Here is a 24,989-nt window from a genome sequence, read left to right as displayed (position 1 = left end):
AATGTTCCATTTTCTCCACAGCCTCACCTACACTTATTTTATTTTTTAAAATTTAGTAACAGCCATCCTAGTATGAATGAAGTAGTATCTCATAGTGGCTTTGATTTTCATTTCCCTAATGGATAATGGAGTTGAGCATCTTTTCATGTGTTTACTGGCCATTTTTATATCTTCTTTGGAGGAATATCTATTAAGTACTCATTTGCTCATTTTTAACTTCAGTCATTTGATTTTTGTTTTTGATATGGAGGTGTTCTTTATATATTCTGGATATGAAAACCCTTCTCAGACATGTGATTTGCAACTATTTTCTCCCATTCGCTAGGTTGTTTTTTCACTTTCTTTATAATGTCCTCTGATGGACAAGAGTTAACAGTTCTTTAACTTATTCTTTCTTTTTTGCCCCTCCCCCACCTACTGTTTTTGCTATCTGTGTCCATTCACTGTGTGATCTTCTGTATCTATTGCTCTTTTTGTCTTCCCTTCTTGTCTTTCTCCTCTAGGATTCACCGGGATTCGATCCTGGGGACCTCTGATGTGGAGAAAGTTTCCTCGTCAATTGCTCCACCTCAGTTCCTGGTCTCTGCCATACTTCAACCTTGACTCTCCCCTTCATCTCTCTTTTTTTTGCATCATCATCTTGCTGTGTGACTCACTTGCATGGGCACTGGCTCATCACGTGGGCACTCAGCTTGCTACATGAACACTCTGTTAGGCCTCAAAGCAAGGCCTTTATGGATAACCAGAGTTGGCATGAAGAAAACTTGAACACAAGAGTGAGGCAAACTCACATTGATTACGTCTGCAGCGGTGAGGAGCCAAGGCCAGTCCAGAGTGACTCAGACCCGACTCCCCGTGCTGCAGTTCCACTCTTGTTTAAACACCCAAGTTACTACTTAGCATATGCTTTGATTATGCATTACTGTTCATCCATATGGATGAATACTCATAGCTGGTTATATAATTGTATGGTTAGTATGTTCAGGAAATCACGCTTGCACATACATTGCATGATCAAGAAAGGGGCGGATAACTCCACCCCTGGGTGGGAATTTTACTATGTTAATTAAGCAAGTTGAAGTGAGGACAGCAAGGGGCTGCTTCTGTGCAGGTCTGGCCAACTGGTTGAAGCTGGTTTTCATACTTCATTGCTTCAACAGGATATTCTTGACCACCAAAAGCGGAATTTGGCCCAAAGAGAGGGTTGCATTTCACTACCTTCTGATTTACATACAATTCTTTTCTTTGTATCCTAGCAACAGGGAGAGAAACAAGTTACTTTCAGGTATTCGGTCATCCTCCATCCATCCTTCAACTCGGCTTGCTGCACGGGCACTGGCTCACCTCGTGGGCACTCACACAGGCACTTGGCTCGCCACGCAGGCACTGGCTAGCCACGTGGGCACTCAGTTTGCTGTGCAATCAACTCACCACGTGGGCACTCAGCTTGCCGCGTGGACAGTCAGCTCACCACACAGGTTTTCTCTTCTTTTTCACTAGGAGGCCCCGGGGATCAAACCGCCTTATCACTTGAGCCACATCCACTTCCCTAACTTATTCTTAAAATGTAGATAGACAAACTTCCTTTAGCCAACAAACTTCCTTTACAGTCAATTTCCTTTTAATATTTTAGATGTAACCATTAAAGATGTCTTTACCTCCTCACTTATACACACAAACCCCCTTCCCTCCCTCCCCCCCCCCCCTCCCCCCGCCACCGTTGTCTGTTCTCTCTGTCCATTTGCTGTGTGTGAAGTAGCTGAGCCTACCCTTTTATATCTAACAAAGAACTCTGGGGAAGTTACTTGTTATTTATTTGCTTTTGTTTGTTTGTTTACTTATTTTCTCTGCTACAGAAATGTAATCAATGTGAAGGGCCTAAAAATTCTTGATATTATAATTACCAATACAGTTCTACCAGTAAATCAATTATTCCTCTTATTTTGTTTATGTAGTGCTTTTTATTTACTAGAGAAGTTATAGGTTTACATGAAGATAATGCACAAAATACAGGGTTCCCAGATACCTGCCCCCATTTTTATTTTTATTTTTTACAGCTATACATTTTTAAAAATTTTTTATTCTGGTAACATACCATTTTTAATATTCTGCATTAGGTTGGTATCTTCATTACAGTTGATGAGGGAATATTATTATAATATACTGTTAACTACCTGCTCTGGTTTATTATTATCACTGTTTTGTACAGTCCTGTGCTGTTTAAACTTCTTGGTCTAGCAGCACACACACGGCCTAAACGCCTTTAACACAGTCACGCCCACCACACGGTGGCCTTCGTTTCACTCAGCCCTGCACAACCCGCCTGCGTCAGGTGACGCTTCTAAGTTCACGAAGCGCCTTTGTGCCGATAAGATCTTTTCTCCCTAATAAAACCTCTGGCAAATGGAGTAGACTTTAGTTTCTTCTTCTTACAGATGAGAAATTCAAATGACCGATGAGTTAAATCCCTTGTTGATTTAGGGGCAGCTCCTGACTCTAAAGTGTGTGTTTTTTCCAACACATCGTCCAGTCCTGATGATTCTACGCTGCTGAAGACACCAGGCGCACAAAACCAAAATACCCACGTGGGGATGTACCTGGAGGGCAGATGAGGAGTCTTCTTTCACTTGGACATGGGAAATGAAACCAGCCAGCTGACAATTTGGGGTAAAATTGCATTTTAAGTGCTCCCTTTTGGGCAGGAGCTGCCTCTTCTCTAATTGAATGACATCCCTGGCTTCCTCTCCTCACCTTCCCCACCCCCCAGCTACAACCATTTCTGAAAAAAATCAGATTTTTGCATCGGTTACAAGCTTGGAAGCCATATCTGGAACCAAAATAAAATGTTGAAATCTTAATTACTCCAGGACTTCAATCATACCGGAAGCAGTTCCTGTGCTATCCTTTGATAACAATCCTCAGTAAGTTTCTGAGGTGCCAGGGCTGTGTTGAAGGGAGCTTTTGAGAATTGCAGAGGTCCCCAGGGGAACCTGGAGGGAGGAAGGTGCAGCCTGGTCAGCGGGTGGGGCGGGGCAGCTCTGTGGTGCCCCTGAGGCAGAGGCCAGGGGAGGACTGAAATCTTTTATTTTAGCTGCTCTGTACTTGTGCTCGTTTTCTTAACCTGAGGTCATGTTTCTTTATGACATTAATATTAAGAAACATTTTGGTTTTTGGAACAGCATGACTATCTCTGCTGGTCCTCACAGTTTCACTGTTTAAAAAGAGATTTCTGGGAAGTGGCTGTGGCTCCATCAGGTGGGCTCCCGTCTGCCATGTGGGAGGCCCTGGGTTCGCGTCTAGGGGTCCCCTTGTGAAGGCAGCCTCGCCCGCACGCTGCGGGGAGCCGCCTGGCCCGCAGATGCTGCAGAGTGCTGCCCGGGCGGCAAGCACCGCGGAGAGCCGACTCAGCAAGGTGACGCAACAACAACAAAAGAAAAGGAGACAAGCAAAAAAAAAATGCAGAAGAGCACACAGTTAATGGACACAGAGAGAGCAGACAGCAAGCAAGCTGCAAGGGGGGAAGGGGAAATAAATAAAATAATAACAAATATAGACACAGAAGACACAGAACAAATATAGACACAGTGAATGGACACAGATGGCAGACAGCACACAAAAAAGCCACAAAGGGGGGGGGGGTTAAAAAAAATAAAATAAAATGCTCCCATTTAAAAAAAAATAAAAATAAAAAGAACTTTCTAACTGTGAAAACTTCTCTAGGTGTTACAGTTCCCTCATCTGTATGCTACGTCAGTGGGAAGGGCCCGGAGCATAGGTTTGGCCTGGCTTTTGTGCTTCTGTTGCTGCACCTGCTGATGCTGACCAGGTAGGGACCCCGTTGATGTGAAGTGGTTTTCTCTGATGGCGACACCTGGAGGTGGTTTCCTTTGCCTGGTCAGAGAGGGAGGGCTTGAAGGACTGTTTGGCTTGTGCTGTCCACTCCTTGATGGTGTTGTGTTGTTGGTAGGGTTGCCGAATTCAGCAAATCAGACAAATGACCGATGTTTTCTAAATCTGTCCCATGTGAGTATTGGGACATACTCGTGCTAAAAAATTATTCATTTACTATCTGAAACTCAAATTAGACTGGGTGCCCTCTGAGTTATCTGGCAACCCTATTTCTTGGATTTCTGTCAAGAAATTTCCTCAGAGAGCAGGATCTCAGGACCAGCAGCGTTAGGTTATAAAGAGAGAGGCACGTCCTCTTTTTCTTTTTCATCTGTGTTTTTTATTAATTATTTGTTTTTCACATTACCAAAAAGAAGGCATAGGAATACAGATTTCCTTCAAACCTAAAGAAAGCTTTTAGAAGTCAGGCATGATTAGATAGGTTCCCTGCAAATATTTTGCTCCATGTTTTCTTTGGGGAGGCACACTCACATGCTATTGGGTATCGCATGTTAAACTTGGGGAATTGTCAGTTGAGACGATGAATACTGCGGTTTGTTTGTTTTTTCCTGCGATCTCTTTTTTTTTTTTTATGTTGCATTCAAAATATATAATCCGGAGAGCCTGGTTCTGATGCCAGTTACGGGGAGGGGGCCGGCCCCTGCTGATGAGGGGTGACCTGGACTGGAGGGCAAGCCGCACTGCTGGAGTCACAAGAAAAGAGACGCGAGGGGAGGCTCTCAGCTCTGCTCTCCTTCCGTGTAGACGCTGGTAAAGTTGACAGTCCCGGGTGAGGAGCCACCTGCAGAGCAGGGCTGTGAGAGCCGTCAAGGAAGGGGGGCAGAAGCTAAGGCCAGCTCTGACACACACAGCGTCTTGCTAGTCCTGAGGGCTGGGCTCCGGCCGAGGGGAGATCACATGAGGGCAGGTACGTGTGTAGGTGGGAGGTGTGCAGGGGTGGGGGGGGCAGGGGCAGCAGGGGTTGGGGAGCAGGGACAGCAGGGGTCGGGTGGGAGGGGTGGGGCTGGGACCGCCCTGCAGGAAGAGAAGTCTGATGACATCCTGATGCACGGGTGGGCTCACAGCGGACTCGCCATTAACATGATATTGCATTTCTTGCCCAACCGCGAAACTACTTAGCGGAGATTCCCAACCAGATCAGAGTCAGCACACTTCTGTACGAAAATGAGTGCACGAAATGAAACTCAATAAAACTCAAAACTTTTGCCACTGGAGACCACTGGAACTGTTGGAAGACACTGTCTGGAAATATTAATACACTTTTCGTAAACAGCTTTGACACAAAGAGCTCGCAAGTCCAAGGTCAGGGTGAGGCTGGTCCAGGGTCCAGGCTGTGGCTTCTTGGGCCTGTGCTCCTAGGCAAACCAGAACCTTCTCTCCCGGCTCCCCCTCTGCGCCCCTCCTGTTTTCCTGACTTCAGTGTGCGCCAGGCGTGTCTCTGCTGAGGCTAGAAAGGAAGCGTGCGCAGCGCCTGCTCTTGAAGGCCTCCTGTCTGTTTCCACTGGGAGAGACCATCGCCCTCCCTCAGGCCTGGCCCCTGGACCCTTAGCTGCCCTCCCAGGATGCAGCACCTGCTGCCGGTGGAGGAGGAGGGCCCCAAACGCTCGTACCTCCTCCAGCGGTGCCTCGGAGGAAGAGAGGCAAAGGGTTAAAGAGCACGTAAAAGGCCCACCCGTGCCCGGTCACTTGAAGAGGGCCACCAGCTCATGACCCCAACAGGTAAAGAGACGCCCAGTTTTCCCAGAGGAAACATAAAGGGACAATGAGCATCTGAAAGAATAGGCCATCGGAGCTGTATCAAGCAATAATCATACAAGGTAAAATGAGGCCCCGTCTTCCCTATCAACTTAGCCAAGTTTTGAGAACATATCAAACTCAGCGCGCGTGACAGTGAGGGGAGGCGAATACTTGTATTCACAGCTGATTGTGGTTTTCTAGCACCAAACACCATTACTTCCAGTGGTAGGAATCCTAGAACAATTCCAAGTAAAGGATCCAAGACACATTATGGACAACTTGTTAGCAGCATTTTAAAAAATAGAAATGCTGTAAGCAAACTAGATGTTCAGTTAGTTAATTCCATTTTGTACATGCAAAAGAGAAAATGTTATGCAGCCAATAAAATGATATTTATGATGCAGTTTTAAAACATGGCTAAGTGCCTTTCTTGTGTTTTTAATTAATAAAGACTAATGCAAATTATATGTAGCTTGAAATAAAGTATGTCAAATATTAGAAAAAGAACTGAAAAATAGATACAAACTATTATCAGTGGTTACATAGAAGGCCTTGGTGGGAGCGAAGGAATGTTGGAGAGATTTCTCAAGGAGACAATACTGTGCTAGATGGAATGCAGAGGAGAAAGGGAAAAAAAAGACTGGAGATGGCATAGCTACGGCTCCTGGGAGCCTGGGGAAGTTGTATTCCTTAGCTGTCCCTCCTGGAGACAGAACATGCTGAGAGACAAATAGACAATGGCCACGCCGTGTATGAAGCTAGAGCTCTGACCCACTAACCCTGCAGCAACTGCCCCATAACATCAGGACTGGGCCACTGAGTGACAGCTGCCCTATTTTTTGGACCCACTTCCAGCTCAGGGCCCATGGGAGAAAGCTGAATAGGCTCCTCCATCCAATGCCAGCTGCTGTGCGGCCCTCCTCCAGCCTCCCTCAGGCACACCCAGAACCTTCCCTCTTTCCCACTCCAAGCTTTCCCGCGCCTCTGCCTGCTTTGGAGGCCCTACCAAACACACTGATGGTGGCCGGCTCCCTTGTTCTGGAAAGCTCTGGATAAGCAGACCTTTCTTGTTCTCCTTTGGGTTTTTCCACTCCCACAACAAACTCCCAGCTCAGCCACTCTTCCCATTAGGAACAGTGGGGTGTGGTGGTGGGGGAAGCATTCGGTGCAGTTGAGGGGCCCCAAATCTGCCTCTGTGATTTGGTTGGGGCCATCTTTCAACCCTTTGAGCACCCATCTCCCCAATCTGTAGAAAGAAATTTGACTATCACCAAGTGACACCGTTCCGCGACCTAGTTTCCAAGGAGCTCCTTCCTGTCAGTCCAACACGTCCTCACCCCTGCAAAAATATGTTCCTGCACAAAAGACCCAAACCCAGAGAGAGTGAGAAACAGAGAGAGGCAGGCGGGAAAGCGGCGGGTTTTCTTCGAGCTGATCCTGCCCCCTTCCACAGCTTCACGTTTTCTCAGGCAGGGAAACGCTGCCCAGGGTTCCAGACCCCCTGGGGCGAGGAGGTCGCCTCCGTGCCCTCACCTCCGCCCGACACCCGAGCTCCGGTTCCCTGGTCTGCGGTGGGAGTGTGATGACTGCACCCCTCTTGGGGGAGCCCAGGAAGGCCGTGTCCGGGGCTTCCTCCGTGGGAAAGGAGGGATGGGAGCGGGTTGTGCAAACAGCTGTGGAGGATAGCCTTCCAGGGAAAAAACCCAGAAATTTCTCTTCCCCAAGTCATCCCAAGGCCTTGTTTTCTTTCCAGCCCACACTCGGGCAGTGAGTTTCTTTGAACTTTAGTTGACCATACTTAAAAAAATATTGACTCTCTTACTTGCCCTGACCCAAGAGATAAAATGAGACTGACTGAGTGAAAATGTTGACACAAGGAGGCGGAGACCCTGTGATCTGGGCGGACATCTCAAGGCCTCTGACCCGTCAGTGGTGGTGCACCCAAATTAGAACCCGAGAGGCCTGCTGCTTCTCTGGGTACATCCTTGATGGTGTGTCAGCTGATGCCCCTTACTGGATGGTGAGAATACTTCAGCCCCTTGACACGCTATGTATTCATGTGAATTTTCAGGGGCGTGGTTCTGTGATCCCCCAAGAACGTTAGGAAATACTGCTCTAATGCTAAAAAACATGAAGGACTCTGGAGTTAAAGACAACAAATAAGAAAAAACCATACCCAGATTCTAAAGCTTGTTATGGTCAGGACGAATGGTTACTTTTGGACCTCTAAGCAGGTAATAAGGACATTTAAATGATCTCTTTTGACCAGCAGTTAAGCGAAAAGAACGTTTTACTCCTTTTTCCTGCTAGTTCTTTCGTACCGGTCAATTTTTATGGAGCGACAACGTCTGAAAGGGTCATTTCAGACGTGGAGCCACCTCTCCCGAGGGTATGTTTTTCTCTGAAGGAGAAAGTGCTTCTTCATTTCGGCTTTCCTCGTTTTCTTCCAGTAATGAGGCTAAGTGATGTTATTTAACCAAGGGGGAGCTGGCTGCTTTCGGAGGCAGCCATTTGCGAGAAACCGAGCTGAAATGAGAGGAGAGGGAGCCATTAAGCTAAAATAAAAGGCACTCCAAGCTTGGAGTCTCCGGGGGTCTCTTGGGTGTCGTAACTCTTGGTTAATGGGAATCCCAAGGGGGATGGCCGTGAGTGAGTGTCGCTTGGTTTGCTCACTGCCAGCCGCTGGGTTGACTGTCAGGAGGCAGCGTACTTGACTCAGGACCCAGGATAAACCGAGTCATAAAGTGACATTGACTTGCCCCTGGGGGAAGAGGTAAGCTCTGCATTCCTTTCAGCCAGGCAAGCCTCCCCAGAACAGTGAGGACGGGGCCTCCCTGCGGAGCCCTTACCCATCAACAGAGGAGCATAAATGTCACTGGGGGACTCTCAGGAGAAAGGCCCTGCTTTTCCCTGGATTCACCCCTCGTTGCTGTTTGAATGTTACTAATCCCCTGATCAGGACTTCCTACTTAGAATCACAACTCTTATGGGCTGGAAGGGATCTTAGAGGCTTTTATCTACCAAACTGAGCTGGAAAGGAGACCTTTTGGTAAGCTCGGCATTGCGTAATGGCTGCGCACAGGCGCTCTGCAGCCAGATCGCTTGGGTTTGAATGTCCCTTTGATCATGTAACTCAATTTCCAAAGTCGTAAAATAAGGATAATTAAAGTATCTACCACTTAAGTTGTTGAGGATTAGCCTAATTAGCATAGTTAAAGGGCTTAGAAGAGTGTCTGGCAAACAGTAAGGGCTTTCTAATGTTTGCTCATATTGTCAATGAATCTCACCAAGTTCATATTAATTATGTGACTTTAAAAAATCTAATTCATTACAGTAGACTCTGTATATTTGAAAAGTGGTTATACATCTATGGGGACGTTACTCAATCTACACAGGGCTTAGTGAACATTCTTGGGCCACTTGCAATCCTTAGAAGTAAAGTCTCTCCCCCAGAATGTTTGTCCCCTAATTTGGAAACTAAAGCTCGTTAGTTCATTCATACCTTCATTCATTCAGCATCTACTGAGCACCTACTATGTGTCAGATGTGGCCCTCAGCCCTTAGAGATGCAGCAGTGAGCAAGGGAGACAGGCTTTGCCCCAGCAGCTGACCTCCCAGGCTAACTACCGACCCCGTAAGCTGGTATTTTCAGGTGAGGTAACTCGGCTCCCAGACTCCTCAGCTCATCGCCCAAGGTCACAACCGCCAGCCGGCGCCCCGACATCCGGGCCTTGAAAGGGCCCCTTCCCAGCCCTGGAAACGGCTGCTGCTGCCAGCACCAGCTCCACAGCCACTTGGCCATGGCCTCCGAGCCCGACAGGGCCACCCCATGCCCACACACATCCCCTCATCCCTGCTTGTCACAGTTGCAGCCCTGTGTCGTTGCTGTTTGCCTCTGTTTTTAAAGCTTCTGAAAGCAATGTGATAATCGAGGACCATCTTGACGGCAGAGAAAGGAGGGCCCTGGCGGGGTACCCCAGGAGAAGACCTTGTCTTGAGACTTTGAAGCTTCCTACTTCACGGGAGGTGCGCTGCTCTCTGGGGGATGAACCCCCAACTCCCCAGGCTGTATCCTGAGGTGTTCAGAATATCTCCTTGGCTCTCTTAGAACTTAGGTACTCCATTTCCCTGAAATTTATTTTCTTCTTGTTCAAATAGATGTGAATTGGAAACTGTGTTTGGACACGGAGCAGGTAGTTTTGAGGTGTGTTTGCATTAGCATGTACGTGTGTGCATTTATTATCCTCCCAACTCCTGTGTTTCTTCATTTCTAAGACAGTGCTAGGTTATGTACCACCAAGAAAGAAAATCCCACTGCCAATTAAACTGCCAGGTGCCATCAGTTGAGGAACACATCCGATTTCAGAGATGTAAAAAAGAGTCTGAGAACTCTTCTTTGGTAAAAATGTTTTGCTTCTGATTCCTCACACAATGAGGACTCTTTGAACAGATGCTAAAACACTTTCGACCTGGTTGTTTCAAATACCCATCAAACATGGAGTCTGAGGAAATAATGTTGTTCTAAAGCCAAGTCCTGAAATATTTATGGGTGAAATGATGAGGTCTTGGAATTACCTCAAAAAAATCTGGGAGTATGGAATGTGGGAGAGGACAAATGAAACAAGAGTAGCCATGAGTTGACAACCGCTCAAGGTGAATTCTCAGGACGTGGAGTTGGGGGGGGTGTAGTTATTTGGCTATTCTCTTTCATTTGTATGGCTGAAACTTTCCATAAAAAGATGTTAAAAATAAACTTTCAGGGACAAAATGAGGATTTCCTTCTGTACAGTGGTGGATAGGATTGGCTTCCCTCGTGGCCAGGAGGTTGCCCGATGCACAACATGGTGATTCCATTTTAGAGTTTTATCCACTTCAAGTTGTCTTTCAAATAGCACATAGTTGTTTATGATTCTCTCATTTAAAATGAAGAAGATTATGCCCCTCAACTACTCTCTCTTTCCCTTCAAATTGGAAAGAAGATTGTCATTGTTGTATTTCAGAGGCAGAATGCATTTGTCGAGCCGCTGCGTAGGAAGACTTTGGGAGCAGAGCACCCTTTACGCCTCACACAGTAGAAATGAGCATGTGTGTTCTGGGAAGAGGCCACAGCTCTCAGCTCTCCTGAATCTGCCTTACAGTTTTTAAAATAACACTGGCTCGACCTCCCTTGAGGATCTGGACTCTGAGCTCTTTTGGCTGCTAACATGCTGTGCAATCGTGGGCAGGTCCTTTAGCCTCACGGGGCCTCAGTGTTCAAACACTAAAATGAACCGCAGAAGCCCTGAAGTCCCTTCCTGCTGACAGGGCGGCGCAAGGGGCAGCCCAGGGCGCTGTGGCCATGGGCTCAGTTGTGCTCCTGGATGTTGTTTACCCGAGTACAAGTGAAAAAGACCAGTCAGGGCAAGAGCTGAATGAGTTTGAGGTGCGGACCTTGGGTGGCAGTGCTCCCCGCTGCAGCGGGGGACCCGTGGCGGCAGATGCTTAGGAGGGGAAATGGAAAACAAAAGAAGATGGTAGGTTCCAGACAGAGACGAAGATGGCACCTGGACCTCTTCCTGTTGAATGCCTTCTTCTGCTGAAGCTGGCTGGGTCGTCCCCTGGGGTGGCCACAGCGGGGTCCAACCCTGGAGGCCACGTGCCACTTGACCTCAGCACTCGCTCAGCCTCAGGGGCTGGAGTGGGGTGGAAAAGCTGATACAACGGTGACAGCAGCAGCTGTCACAGCATTTTACTGAATGGCCTAGGCTCCGTGCTCAGCGCTGTACCAGGCTTTATTTTACTGAATTCTGTACCCATCGTAGAAAGTTGCTACTACTATTGTCCAATGAGGAAACAGGCTGAGGAGGGCTAAGTGCCTCTCCCAAAGCGGCAGGGCCTGGATCTCGACATGCCTGCTCTTGACAGGGCCTTCTCTCCAGTCCCACGAGCTAAAGAGCAATGGGCATCACGTCCTGCTGAGAAGCCCGTGCAGAACGAGACTAGAGACTCAGGCTCAGCCTCGAGCCCATCGGCAGCAGGTGCAGACATGGGAGACGAACCTGGTAGACACAAAGCCAGAAGGAACGTGGCGCCTGTGATGGTGGATAAGCGCAGTCCCGGCAGCAGGCATGGCGGGGCCAGGCCGCCCAGGACCCGGAGTCTGTCAGCCGTCTCCGAGCACACTCGTGCTTTCTCACACCCACCGAGCCTGGGATGAGCTGCTGGGTCCCACGCCATCTCCTGGAGCTCGGCTGGGCCTCCAGGACTTGCCTAGCTTTCTCCTCTCCGTGCGGACCCGTGCTCGTGCTTGGAACTGTCACGATGGAAAGAATATTTTCTTTCATGGCCTTGCCCCTCAATGGCCCTGAATGTCCCACCACACTTTGTTACCAAATCTAATCCTTATTCTTTTTTTTAAATTAATTAATTAATTTATTTTTTGTCTTTATTTATATTTTAATGTTACATTAAAAAATTATGAGGTCCCCATATACCCCCACCCCCTTCACCCCACTCCTCCCCCATAACAACATCCTCCTCCATCATCATGAGGCATTCATTGCACTTGGTGAATACATCTCTGAGCACTGCTGCACCTCATGGTCAATGGTCCACTCCATAGTCCACTCTCTCCCACAGTCCACCCGGTGGGCCATGGGAGGACATACAATGTCCGGTAACTGTCCAGACAGCACCACCCAGGACAATTCCAAGTCCTGAAAATGCCCCCACATCTCATCTCTTCCTCCCACTCCCTACCCCAGCAGCCACCGTGGCCACTTTCTCCACACCAATGCCACATTTTCTTTGATTACTAATCACAATAGTTCATGTATAGAATATCAGCAAGTCCACTCTAATCCATACTCTATTCCTCCATCCTGTGGACCTTAGAATGGTTGTGTCCACTCCACATCTATGTCAAGAGGGGGCTTAGATTCCACATGGATGCTGGATGCAATTCTCCTGCTTTCAGTTGTAGGCACTCTTGGTTCCCTGGTGTGGTGGTTGACCTTTTTCACCTCCATGTTAGCCAAATTAGCCGAGTGGGGTAAGTCCAATAAACCAGAGTGTAGGAGTTGCAAGTCTGTTGAGGCTCAGGCCTGGCTATCACATGGTCAGTCTAGAGATTCAGGTCCCCTGGGTATACACAAAAACAAATTCTCCCAACTGGTACTGATGCATCTGCTCTTCTAGACCAAAGTAAAGGCTCTTAGATGATCACTGTCACAATTTTGTCTACATAGATTCAGCTCATTGTTCCACTCTCTTAAGATCTGTTTAGACTACCAGGAATATGTTCAATGTGCCTCTATCCAAGAGACTCATAAAAATGTCTATTAGTACAGGGCCAAGAGCAGAGTTTTGTTATAGGCCAAACAGAAACATGGTCCCTCCCCAGCTGCCAGTGCAGACCCTCTAAGTTCATTCAACTCATTATTAATCCTCCTAATTGCCTTCACTCAGCCCGTATTTCTTCATCTTGTCTATAAGGATACCATGAAGGATTTACAAAATGCCCTGCTGAAGCTCATTTGTATTTTGTCTATTGCTTTTCCTTAAACAATTGTCTCCAAACAATATTGCCAGATTCAATTTGGCTAAAAGCAATTTGGCCAACAATACAGTTTTGTCAAAACAATGACCTAGCTAAAAGAGAATAGTGCCAATCAGTGATATTTCAAAGTTGGTCATTCTGGGGTACTCCTTGGCAGATTAGCAATCTATTTTGCATGTTTATATACTATTGCCCATATTCTGCTTTTTCCCCATACTTTATTTATTTCTAATTTACTTTTAGCTGGTTATTCTATCAAGCTTTGCTTATGATATAGAATGATTAAAACAATCTAAAGGTGCAGCAATTAAATAGAAAGATGCAAATATACAACAATTGATGGATGCTTTAAAAATTATGCAAGGTTCCAAACACCATATGGTAGGTAAAATGACATATGTGGTCCTAGAAAAGGCATATGGAAGGCTAGCATACACTAATGTGCATTTGTTGGTTGGCACTAGATGGATGGAATTTGAAAATTGTTTTTTCTGGTTTATATTTATTATTTTCCAAAATGAACATGTGTTGTCTAAAGAGCCTAAAACAATATGTAAATCATGATTAGTTTTACATACTACCTCCTATTGTTGGATCCTTAGTTTGTCCCCCAAGCATTTCCTTAACTGTTCAAACTTTTCACAAACAACACAGAGTAATTGAGATAAATTCAATATACATAAGGATAAAAATAAAAGTTCTGGACAATTATTTTTAAAGATACTTCTAGTGCCCTAAAACTGTCCCATGTTGTATCATAATCACCCATACGTTAAAATCCAATGTTGGGGGTGTATTAATTTTCAACCAATTCTTGTACTGATGTAATTTGCTTTTGATGAAATTACTTTTGGCCAAATGACAGGCTTTTCATCTACCAGGGTCATAACACAATAAGGAAAATTTATGCTGCCTTCTTGGAATCCTCTGGTATTTTCTTTTGGATGTTCTACAAACCATCCTTACTAAACCATGTTAGAATCTTGTGGATTTGAGAAAACTGAACAGAATCCATGAGTTCCTTTTGGAGCTGTCTAAAGAAAGACCTCCTACTTGAACACAAATGCTGAGAAACCCGGGCTGGACGGTGTCCGAGCACTTTACCCCGAGTCTTTCATGCTATTCAGTTCTCGAGGGAATTGCTCAACCTCTCCACCCTCTGGCAGCTCTGCAGGATCAATTCAAGGAAACTACAAACAGGCAATGTTCTCCAGCCCTAGAGATTGCCACGTGCTCTTTTTCCCTCGACCTGGCTCCCTGCTATCCTATCATTTTACCCATCAGTGGGGTTCAAGTGGCCGTGAGTGCTGCTTGACTCCCTTGTCCTGACCCTGCAAACCTGCCTGGCGGAGGGGCAGGTGCAGGCGAGTCGCAGCAACTCTGCCGCTGGCCAGCACCGCCTCGTCACCAGCCCCCAGAGATGCCGCCAGGTACAGGGGTGGCTACCGGTGCTGGAGGCTCACCTAATACACCACAGAAAATAAAGCAGACTATTTGTATCATTTTTATATCTATGAAAAGGTCAAATGCCCCTCTTGGTCTATTCACCTGGACACAAAAGCTCAGGCAAAGGCAGTAAAGCCTTGTGGCATGGACCGAGGTGCATTCTTCAAATGCGACCAGCAATCCTAGTAGTTAATTTCAGCTATTCCTTCAGCTTTTCATTCATTCAATTAAAAAATGAACAGTAAAATTTTTCTTGGGCAAATAATGCATTCTTTAAATGTGAGTTCTGAAACGGTGGTGCTTTCATCAGGGTTTGTTTGTTAACAAAGGCAGAAGATTCTTATTCCTTGTGCTTATACTTCCTGACTCCTTTGTTTAGCTTTTGGGGACTGTGCCCAAGCATTCCTGTGCTGAGAAAACAGAGTGCAGCTATGAGCAAAGTACGATCCAACAGGAAAAACGGGAGAACCCGAAGGAACTTTCCAAAGATCTAGTCTTTGACAAAAGGAATATGGAAATTTGAGTTCTTTTTACCGATCCCTATTTAGGTCATTTTTCCTGAACTGGCATGTACTTTTTATCTTATCTATCTATCTATCTATCTATCTATCTATCTATCTATCTATCTATCTTTCCATCTTGCTTTTCATTTCATTAGAGCAAACAACCAAATGACTGAGCATGGCTCTGGTGTAGGCTCTGGCTGACGAAGCTGACACATTCCCTGGATGTTTGTTCTCACCTACAGGGTATTTGGATTGCAGATGTGTAGAAATGTCCTCAAGCTAAAAATAACTCTTTCTGCAGGCAACGGGTGTTGGAATGCTAATCTGAGCTCGTTCTCTGCAGCCTGGCGTCCTGGGAGCCCTAGTGCAGAGAGAAGAGCCCAGCTGCTCCTCCTTGGGACCCGTCCCCTTCCTGCTGGCACCGCTTCACGAACGTGTGTTGAGCCTGGCAAGAGACGCCACCACCAGATCACGCCGGGTCCAGAGACCCCCACCCCTCACTGCTGTGTTCTGGGGGGGAGTTTCCTTCCCTCCAGGCCTGGGGCTCTTAACCTGGCTTGTTCCAGGGACCCCTCTGCCAGCCAGGGGAAAACCACGGACCCCGCACAAAGCCCACGCTACGCTGTGTATTGTTTAATAAACACATCACAGCCGCACCGACGCTTCCCCACAAGAGCAATGTTTTGTGAATTTCGATTCAAGCTCATGGACCCCTTGTTAACAACCCCTGCTCCAGGCCGCAGGGAGCATGGAAAATCCTCAGAGGAGCTCGTCTACACCGTGGGCAGCTAATCAGTGATGTGGGTCAAAGGGTAGATGCCTGAAAATACCTGGGCCAGGTGAGGCAGGTTAGTCCTGAGGGGGAAAAGGTCTGGGGGAGGAGGGGTTAGGCTCCCCGCCAGCCCACCATGCCCTCTCACTACACTTTCAGACTTTAGGGTGGGGATCCTGGCCCTCCTGGCTGCACCTCCCAGTCTAGGAAGAGAGGACACCTGTGCCACAGGTGTGTGCACTGAGGGCTCGTACGTAGAAAGAACCCCTGCCAAGGGTGACAGAAGCCATCCTGAGGGGGAAGCTGATGGGCTTTGTGTGGGCGGGAGATAGAGATGCAGACTGTTCTTTGGAGCAAACGGGTCTGGGGTCCAGGGAAGGCAGGAACTTAGCCCCAGGACAGTCAAGAAAAGCGTAGCAGGAGACAGGGGCACCTGTCAAAGCTTTGAGAGAAAAGCAGCAGCCTTAGGGCCAACCCCTGCCCTCTGAGGTCTCCAGAGCACAAAAAGAAGACACAACCTCTAAATTTCCCCGACAACAGATATTTTACAGTAATACTGTCCTAAAAAGAAATCACTTAGAGAGCTAAAAGCACCCAGTGTTTCACCCTTAGAGTCAGGCCAAACCTGACCCAGTACATGGAAAGTTCCTGTAAATGTCCACAGAGAGACTGGGTCTCGTTAACATTAGACAAGCGATTGCCCCGTGTACTGTTGAACTTCTCTCCGTCCTTTCCGTCTGCCGAATGCCTGGCTCCCGGCCTGCACTGTAAGAACCTCCAACTTCCCGATTTAATTTGCCTCCATCGCACACACCAGCACCTGATCCCAGCCCATTGTCCACGGCTTGCCGAGCTGAACCAGGGGGGTTTTCGCAGCAGGGTTTAACTAATCCCCGTCCATGCCTAAGCAAGCGCCAGGCGACACTCACGATAAAGACGGAAGACGTGACGCTGGGCGGCAGTGCCGCTGGGATTTTCTCTCTGCAGCATGGGCAGGTGCACAGCCCCATTTCCAAACGGCAGAGGTGATTTGATCCTCTTTCGGCGCACAATGATTGCACTGAGAGCAGAGAGAAGACGCGCCCTCCGGGTCCCTGCACCCAAGTTCAGCAGTCCCTGTCTACGCACCTACACACCTCTTTCCTCACCTCTTTCCTCTCGGGAAGCTCTTTAGCTCTTCTCAGCAGTGGCTTTTCTGGTCTTCTCTCCTTGGGGCCGTGTGGGCAGGCTTGACGGGGGCTGGTCCTGCCGGAGGCCAGGCCGCCTGGGAGAGCGGCACCTTCGAAAACAGACTTCCCAGGAGCGGCCTCGCGTCACGCTCAGTCTCAAAGCTCTGCTTCCCTTAAAGTGCCGGCCGGGGGCGTTGCGTTTAGAGCAGCCGTCGGGGTGCAGGTTCGTCCTCGGGCATTAGACCCTCGTCCTCACAGCCCTGGCCCTGGCAGGGAGCAGCCTCTCCTCCCAGTGCCAAGGAGGCAGCGAGAAGGCGGCGAGGAAGGGGCTCCCTGAAGACGCCAGCTCCACGCGCTCTTGGGGGCCCTCGTGCCAGATGTACCTTGGCATGAGGCTAACGCAGCCCTGCGTCCTGGAGGGCAGGGGCAGCTCTCGGGAAAGGAAAGGTCATAAAGAGGCCCTGGTTTTCATGCTCGATGGGGAAGCAGACCTCTCACTCCTTAGAAATGAAGAGCAAGTATTCTCTGTTCATTGGTTTCCTGGGAACAAGCAAGGCCACCAACAATTTGCCTGGATGTCGGGGTAAGAGGGCAGCCTGCTCTTCCGGAGCTCTTCTGTTTTTGGGCTGCTCTGTTGTTGAGCCCCACACTATCACTTAGAGAAACGTCCCCCCCAGCATCCCTGCCCGGCTGATTTCTGGGATGGGGCTCACGACTCCAAGTGCACAATAACGTGGGCCGTCTCCCACGGACCAGAGGGAGCATTGAAATCTGTACCTGCGCTATGAAATCCACCTGCGGCCCTGCCCTGGCAGTCAGGCAGGCCCCCAGCACCCCGTGCTCGGGAGCCATGGGCCCCCAGACCAGAAAAGCACTGCCCAGCGCTCTCCTCCCCAGGGGTTATCTACCTGCTGTGCCACGTCACAGAAAAGAAAATCATCGCCTCGCTGGTGCCAGTCATGATTGCTCATTGCGTGGAGCTGGGGGTCCTCGGTGGGGGGATGTAAATGAGAGGGGGAGAGACAGCTCGGGGCAGGTGGGCTGGATGGTCAAGCCTGGTTCTGCCGTGTAAGTAACCAGCGCTACACCTGGAGGACTCTCCGGGCCTCAGTTTCTCTCCATGTAAAATGCGGGAGTTGGAAGAGTTCAGGGATGGAAAATTAAATGCTGCAAGGGGCTCCAAGTGAACTTTGCTGGGCCGGAGTGAAGGTGAAATGGAGGACAAATGTGTCTACTGAAGAGGGTAGCTGATTTCTAGTTGCGATGTGAATTCCCATCTTTCAAAAGAAGCTAGGGGGAAGTGGACTTGGCCCAGTGGTTAGGATGTCTGCCTACCACATGGGAGGTCCACGGTTCAAACCCCAGGTCTCCTTGACCCGTGTGGAGCTGGCCCACACGCAGTGCTGATGCACGCAAGGAGTGCCCTGCCACACAGGGGTGTCCCCTGTGTAGGGGAGCCCCACGCGCAAGGTGTGCACCCCTTAAGGAGAGCCGCCCAGCACGAAAGAAAGTGCAGCCTCCCAGGAGTGGTGCTACACACACGGAGAGCTGACACAGCAAGATGACGCAACAAAAAGAGGCGCAGATTCCCAGTTGTGCTGACAACAACAGAAGCAGACCAAGAAGAACACACAGCAAATGGACATAGAGAACAGACAAGTGGGGCAAGAAGGGAAGGGGAAAGAGAAAAATAAAATGAATCTTAAAAAAAACAAAAACAAAAGAAGCTAGGAATTCAGATTTGTATGTGAAATCTCCAAAGCTTTATATGAGGACAACTTATTAATACTGTGAATGCCAAACAAAATACCCCTGCGGGTGAAATCTGCCCTGCAAGGCGCCAGTTGGTGACTTCTTGACTAGAAGGCCTTGGGTCTTGTCCAGCTGGAAAACACATAATTGCGGGAGGTTAGCTGTCTGGAGGCAGCCGTCTCTGGGGAGGCCTGCAGTCAAGGCAGGGCTGCAGGAAAGGCTGCCCATGGCTTTTCTGGGGAACCTGGGAGCTCTCCCTGCCCTGCTTCACGGTGGGGATCTCCTGTGGCCTTGGAGAGGCTGGTGTGGGATGGGGGGTCATCGGCAGTCTAGGGCTTGCAGCCAAGGGGGAGAAAAGGAAAGATTGTTTCCAGTGTATAAAAGCCAACCAGAAGAAGCAGCTGTGGCTCCCATCTACCACATGGGAGGCCCTGGGTTCGTGTCCCGGGGCCTCCTTGTAAAGGCAGGCTTGCCTGCAAGTGCTGTGGAGCGCTGACTCAGCAAGGTGATGCAACGGAAAGGGAGGCAAGTTAAAAAAACCACAGAAGAGCCCACAGTGAATGGACACAGAGAGCAGACAACTAGCAAGCTGCAAGGGGGGAGGGCGAAGCCAACCGGAGGCGGCGCGAGCCTTCTCTCAAGACTGGAAGAGTGAAAGTAAAAATGAAAGGTAAACCGGGGCCCGAGAAGTGGCTCCACTCAGGAATCTGGGTGACCAAAGGTTGATGGACCTGCTGGATAAAAGCCGTGGGGACGCAGGTGGTGGAAAGAAATGCGAAACCGAATCTGCTCAGGAGTTCTCTTCTGCCCCAGAATGCAAGATTGAGATTCAGAATGCTCGGTCATTGGGCCTGCAGACCCCCCGAGCCGTGGATGGGCAGGCAGCCCGTTAGGGAGCGGGCTTCTCCCTGCAAGCCTGCGTCTTCTGAGACTCGCTCCAACCTGAACCCCTTCACCCCAGGCTGTTTCCACCACTGCCTGGGCCTCGCTCACACAGGGGACCTTCGCTTGCTCCATCTTTTTTTTTTCATTTTAAAAATTAATTTATTGAAGTATATCACTCATACATAAACATATGTAAACAATAAGTGTATAATAATACTTGTGAACCTACAAAACAAACATATATAACGTCACACAGGACTCTCATAACTCACCCTACCGCCAACTTGCATTGTTGTTTAACCTTTTTAACTAATGAATAAAGAGCATCGTCAAAATATTACTACCAACCAACCCTATTATTATGATCTTTATATCATTTACATATGAACATACATACACAATAAGTGTACAGTAAAAGTTGTGAACTTACAAAGCAAACATGAATAACATCATACAGGGGTCCCATATAGCAACCCTCCACCAACACCTTGCATTGTCATGAGACATTAGTTACAAATTATGAAAGAATATTTCAAAATCTTACTACTAATCATAGTCTTTATCTTATACCTGGTGTGTTTTTCCTCCAACCCACCCTATTATTATTTTTTAAATATATTTTTTATGACAGAAGTCGTAAACTTACGAAAAAATCATGTACATGTGCAGAATTCCCAAACACCCCTCCATCAACACACCACACCATGGTGGAACACTTGCCACAGATAAGATAATATCATCTGATTGTTACCATGTCCATAGTGAACATTTGACTCACATCTTCCATACTGCCTCAGTATCAACACAGTACATCTTTCTCATAGACGCAAGAATATTATATTATTACTGCTAACCACAGTCCATAGGTCCCTCCAGCTGTATTTTTCCCATGCTTCTCCACATTCCCAACACCCCACAGCAGTGATGTACATCTGCTCTAGCTCACAAAGGACTCTTGCATCTGTACCATCAACCACAACTCTCATCCATCTCTTGGTTTACTGTACTATTCAGTTCCTAGACTATTCTCCAGCATCTGTCAATTGGCACCTACTCACCTAGACTACCATTTCAGTCATATCCTTAAACTGCATTTCAGTTTCTCTGGCTTCGTGGCTGCGGACCTCACTAAACTAAGTCTGTTGAGGTAGGGGTTTCTCTGTCTCTCTCTCATTCATTGATTTTTAGAACCAATGCTGGGCACATGTAAGGAATTTAGTACGTATCAGCAGACTGAATGAGTAAATAGAAAATGACTGGGATATATATACACAGTTTAATGAAAGTGATAATAAGGCAAAGCTTTGGAAGAAAATTAGGTCTAGATGTATTTTTCTGAGGATTACATTTTCTCACAGATAATACTTAATATTTTTCAATTTCATGCTCACATGGATTTTTAGTTTGTACATTGGTTGCTCTTCACTATGCTGTTTCTCTTTGCATTGTTTATTGCTTTGCTGCAATCTGGCTGTTCTTACTGGTACTTCATATGGCCTTGTATTTGGGATGTTTTGGTTGATAACTAGGACACGGTGGAGAATGAAGATAAATTGGCCACCTTCAAATCTCGTATGTTCACAAAGCAACAGAAGGGGGAAGGTAACTCATGTAGCACTGGGCAGTTACGTGGTGACCAGGCATAGCCCTGGTACAAATGACCGCCGAGGCTTGGGATGAGCCAGGTAGATAGAAAGCATTCTTTTACAGAGAGCTTTGGAACTGACTCGAGAGAGGACCACCATATATTTAAAGATCATTTTTTGAAATAGAAAAAAAAAATTAAACAAGATACCAACTGAGTTCAATGTATTTGATTACAAGATTTTTGATTACTTGAAAAAGTGATGGATACAGAGAAATAAAGAAATGAAGGGAAAGCAATGTGTTTCTGTTATCCATTGCTGCATAGCAAAGTACCCCAAAACTTAGTAGCTGAAAACAACTGCAGTTGTGCCTCGGCCCAGCTGGGGAGCCTGCTGCAGTACGTGCTGTCAGGTAGGGCTGCGGGTATGGGGCCAGTGGGCTGGGGTGTCCCCTGTGGTTGACTTACATGTCTGTGCCTTGGCAGGGATGGTTGGAAAAATGGACTCAGCTGGCCTTAGCTGGGACATGGGGATAGTTGGGTCTCTCTTTGTCTCCATGTCATCTCTACAATAGCCAGATTTTCTGTGTGGCCACTCAGGGCTCCCCAAAGCACAAAACAAGTTTTCCAGGCCTCCTTGAGCTTTGACCTGGCATTGGCACAATATCCCTTCCACCGCCTTCTGTTGGTGAACTGGAGTCCCAAGACTAGCCCAGTTTCCCTATGGGAGGTAGAGTCCACTGGGCCATCTTCAGAGATGGGCTATCTCCACATGCTTGCACTGTGAATCATGCAAGTCTCCTTTGCAAAGCACAGAGAAATACAACTTGCAGTTGCTCTTTCTTCCTCACCCGTCAACAGGCAATGTGTGGTCACGTGTTTGGTTCTGCTGTTTATTGTCCGTTCCTTTTGAGATATGAACGGGCATAAAATTGCCTTGACCCTAATTACATTACACAGTCTAAAAGGAAGATTTTAAAAAAGGGGGGAGGGGAGGTGTCCAAGAGCAAATATTCGAGTACCTTCCTTTGCAAAGTAATTGTTTTCTTGAGAGGTTCCATATAAATTGCTTCTTGAAAAAAATCAAGTCTTGTTTTCAGTTCATTACAGAAATTTACTGTTAAATCTTGTGATGAATCTTATGATTAAATCATCAGTGCTTTCCCCTTAATTAGTTGAATACTTTTATTAATCATTTTGTATCAGGTGGCACAAAGCTGCGTATTAGGTGAGGGGAAAAATCTCCACTCATGTTTCGAGTTCAAGTTAAGGAAGCAGTTATTCACTATAAACTTGAGAGTGCTGTTAAGCACGGGCAAGTGAGGTTCAAAGGCCAGCTTGCTTTTGCTGCCCTCCAAAGGAAGCAGCATTTTGCAAAAGCCAGAGTATACTTAAAAGTGTGAGTCGTGACTTAAACTTTTTGTACTGATCATCATCCTATAAACTGGCCATAGCACCCACAGGAAGCAAAATAATTAGCTAAACTTTTGTGGGCCCCTGCACTGTGCTACCTCTTCCACATCCTTCTGTCCTCAAAGTGCTACCCCCTGGTGCCCAGGGCCCCAAGTTTTTCCTCAATTGCCCAGAGCCCCAGCTGTATAGGATGCCATCTGGATTTTCTTTTTCTTCACTTCTAAGCCTCAAAACACACTTGCCACGCCTCGTCCCACTTTGGCCCTGTGTAGGGCTATGGAATCTCTCCTGCAGTCAGAACCCCACCAGAGCTGGCTCTGGAGCAGCTCAGTTACCTGGTGGGTGTGGAGGTGGTGGCCCTTGAATCTGGGCCGCCCAAGTTGAAACCAGCATGCTGTGAATTATCCCAGAGCCGCCACATTTCCTGTATGTAGTTGGAAACGGTCCCACTTGATATTATGATGGATCGGGAGGAAAATAATAGGCGGAAACAGAACCTTCGAGGCATGGCTGGTTTGGATCCACATTTTAAAGTCTTAATTTCCAGCCTCGGGCGGAGTGTGCGCTGGGGGCAAGGGTAGCAGGGAGCTGTCGGGGAAATGGGTGGGTCTCGGGGCAGTGTCGTCTCAGAAGCATTTCTAAAATAAACCAGCCTGGGGTCCACCTTTAGTATGTTAAATCTGTTGCAGGAAGGAGAATGCATTTTGAGGAGAGCTCTCTAGCTGATACCATGCTGATAGGTTCCCCAGTTGAATTTAGAATCCTCAAAGACATGAAAGGAAGAATAAATGCTGTAACAAACAAGAAATCATAAAATAAACATAAGCAGAATTGAAACAAAAACCAATGCACATGAAAAGAATCAATTAGAAATTCTGAAAAACACAAAAAGTCTTTTAAAAAAACCAAAACTCTGACCTGGACCTAGTCAAAGAGAGAATGAGTAAATTCTTGAAAAGAGAATAGAAGAATTGGCAGATAGGCAATATTTAAAGGGAAAACAGCTGAGAATTTTCTAGAATTGAATAGACATTGGTTCTTACACTGAAAGTGTGCTAAGCTCCAAGCAGGATAAATAAGGAGAGACTTACCTGACGTGGAGGCGTGGCTCTGAGCCCTGGGTCAGCAGGCACACCTCCCCACCTGCTGCCCAGGTTACTTTTTCTCTCTAAGCTTCCGTTTCCTCCCTATGAAAGGGGCACTACTACCTGGGCCAGTTTTTTAAAAATGGCCACAAATTCTTTGACAGTCCTAGAACTCAAGTGCACGGCAAAACGGGGTTCAGGGCTGCTGAGCCGGGCATGGCTTGTCACGAAGCGCTAGGTGGCGGGATGGCCGGACACTGCCTTGCACGTGGGAGCGCCCAGGGCTCCGCAGGTGTCCGCCCGCCCCAGCCTCCAGCCAGCCCCGAAGGAAGCTGCCTCAGTGCCGCCTTACCACGACGCCCTGAGACCCCCGGGAGGTGGGGGGAGTCCAGTCCCACGGTCGGCGAGCCCGTGGGGGGGATTCCGGCCCCAGCTGGCATCCCGGAAGTGGGGGTGCCGAGAGGAGTGAGCAGAGCTGGAGGTGGGAGCCTGGGCTGCCCGTTTTCCCCGGGAGCAGGGCTGAGTGACCAGAGAGCCAGGCGCGGGCCTGGCGGGGGGGGTTGCGAGGACAGAGGGCGGCTCTGGGGGCTGCGTAGCCAGACGCCAAGGAGGGGGCAGTGGTGCAGAGGAACCTGGAGGCCTGGGACCCTCTCCCAGGGGCCACGTCTTGGGTGGCTGAGAGGGCAGAGTGGGTGTGTGGGGGGCAGAGTGCAGTACCCCCCAGGGATCTGACCCTGTGTGCGGACAGCGCAGAGCTAAATTTGGCCTAGATTAAATGGAATATAAAACCTGTAGCTGCAGGAAGCGATTTGGTTCAACTGGTAGAGCGGTCCGCCTACCACATGGGAGGTCCGCGGTTCAAACCCCAGGCCTCCTGACCCGTGTGGAGCTGGCCCACGCGCAGTGCTGATGCGCTCAAGGAGTGCCCTGCCACGCAGGGGTGTCCCCCACATAGGGGAGCCCCACGCACAAGGAGTGCGCCCCATAAAGAGAGCCGCCCAGCACAAAAAAAGTACAGCCTGTCCAGGAATAGTGCCGCACGCACAAGAGAACTGACGCAGGGAGATGACGCAACAAAAAGAGACACAGATTCCCAGTGCCGCTGACAAGAATGCAAGAGGACAAAGAAGAAGACATAGTGAATGGACACAGAGAGCAGACAACTGGGGGGGGGGGGGGGGGGAGGGGGGAAT

The sequence above is a fragment of the Dasypus novemcinctus genome, chromosome 15 (assembly GCF_030445035.2).
Source record: "Dasypus novemcinctus isolate mDasNov1 chromosome 15, mDasNov1.1.hap2, whole genome shotgun sequence".
Taxonomy (NCBI): Eukaryota; Metazoa; Chordata; class Mammalia; order Cingulata; family Dasypodidae; genus Dasypus; species Dasypus novemcinctus.
This window is presented reverse-complemented; position numbering follows the sequence as displayed.